This window comes from Scomber japonicus, chromosome 7, assembly GCF_027409825.1.
Source record: "Scomber japonicus isolate fScoJap1 chromosome 7, fScoJap1.pri, whole genome shotgun sequence".
Classification (NCBI taxonomy): Eukaryota; Metazoa; Chordata; class Actinopteri; order Scombriformes; family Scombridae; genus Scomber; species Scomber japonicus.
The window spans coordinates 24,419,007-24,421,322 of record NC_070584.1 but is presented as its reverse complement, the minus strand read 5'-3'; positions in this window follow the sequence as shown (position 1 = coordinate 24,421,322).

The window sequence follows — 2,316 nt, the reverse complement described above, 5'->3', positions numbered from 1 at the left end:
TAACTGTCTCCACGGCTACAGTCACTATGGCGCGACGGGGTCTCGAGGCAACTGTTGCTACCCTCGAACGCCTACGTCACGGTCCGCACTATGCAAGGGAGGGGCCACAGCGGGCACGAGCCCCCGCCCACTTCAAATCAAGATGCAAGTTTTAATTGAACCACTAGGAGGCGGTCTTTACTAGGAAGTGATGGATGATAATAATAACAATAGTAATGATAGAATAATAATAATAAATTAATAATTCACATAAGATACATATACTGTATCTACATATGTTAATTTAATTTAATTTAATTTAATTTTAATTCATATTATTTGTATTTTATATATATTTTATACCTCATATGAGCTGTTATGTCTTTTATTTATTATGTCTTTTATTTACTCTTCTATACAGCACTTTGGTCCACTGTGGTCGTTTTAAAGTGCTTTACCAATAAAGTTGGATTGGATTGGATATAAACTGTGAATTGTATGTTTTTTTATACTGTAGCATGTAGCACTTTGAGGTCCACAACCATTGGAAAGTGTTGTATTACTATTATTATAAGATATTTATTGTAGCCTATGTGGAAGTTTTTTTCTTCTTTAAAGTCAACAAACTCTTAAAGTCAAGGTGACAAGATGATGACATTTCATTATGTAGAAATGTCACATAAGTATGACACAAAGTATGTTCAAATAAGTTAAAATTATAAATACAATAATATTAATTAGAATAAAGAATACTTTATACTTGAATATAAGTTTCACAAACATAATACTAAATAAAGAAAAAAAACATCAGCTTAAATGTCACATATATAGTTTGGTAACTTATAAGTTATTTATTATTTTAAAATAATATTAATAGTAATAGTACATATGAAAATACTTTTTGTGTTGCAGTTGCAAAAAGGTGATTAAACAGAGAAACAAGGTTGTGTAATTTGAACACATTTAGGAAGGAAGATAACTAAGAGCTGTCACATCAAATTTACATTTATATATAGAGAGAAATTTTTCCCAATAAATGTATAGTTTTTGTTGAGTGTTACCAGTAAAAATTTTGCATGAAATATGATTGCAATTTAATGTTAGAGTATCTCTGAAGTGTGCGGTACAATTGGTAGGCTATATGTCGTGAAGTAGTTTCTCACCATGTTTGGAAGACAGCACTTAAAAGGCAGCAACTGTTTGCTTCTTTATTGTATCACAACCATTCACCTGATTAAAGATTTGGTTCCTTTAGTTAAAAATACATATTATTGCCTTCTTCAACTTTAAATGATTTTATATTATAGTCAGAAATTGAAGAAATCATTTTAAAACGTGTTATTATTGACTGAAACTACTTGAATGTACAGCTTCACCTTCCCTTTTTCCTCCCAGATATTTCTTAATTTCTATTATATTTAGTCAGCTCTCCGCTTTATCTTTCTTTTTAATTATCTTTGTGATTTTCAGATAGAGGTACTGTTCCCCCTCTTATCGTAATACATGTACATATTATTTATATTATTGTGTCTGGGCTTATGATTTTTTTCAAAATTTAAAAAAAAGCATTTCTTTAAACATAACTATCCCTTTTCTAATTTCCTTTCTTCTTGTAGAAGTTCAACCAGCCTGATCCTCCTGCATTTCATATTTTCAGCACATGGTGGCAGCATGTCTCTATATTGAGACACAAGGTGGCCATCAGAAGACCAGTGGGTTACTTTAGTTTCATGGCAATACAAGAATGAGCCTGTGAATCTTATTAAACATACTGCATTCCTTTGACCTTAAAGCTGTGAAATACATATGCTCACTTAATCATTTCGATGCATTTTGGAGATGCACAGGGAGGTTGATTAAAGATTCACATAATAATAATAATAAGAAGACGAAACAAGAAAGGGCCTAATAAGGTCACTGAGGTAATCTCCTCAATATTGTTTCTTTGGAGGCTTTAGAAACATGGGGTGACTAACATCCTATAATTTAATAAACATATGGTAGGTATTTTATTGAGTTATTAAAGAATTTAAAGCTCAATATATTTAAATTCAGAATTCAAAATCTATGAATAGTGGATTTTTGTTCAGTTCAGTCATTCTATGGTTGTGAATGTAATTTTATTAAAGATGCTACTGAGCTGCACTCTGAAAATTATAGGGTAAGGTAAGGTAAGGTAAGGTAAGGTAAGGTAAAGTAAAGTATCTTTATTGATCCCCCATTAAAAACTGACACAACTGTAGTCGCGTAATGGTGAAAGTGATACAAAATAAAATAAAATACTATAGTATATATTGCTAGTATATATTATTGGACCAATAATATAGACTAAAAGTC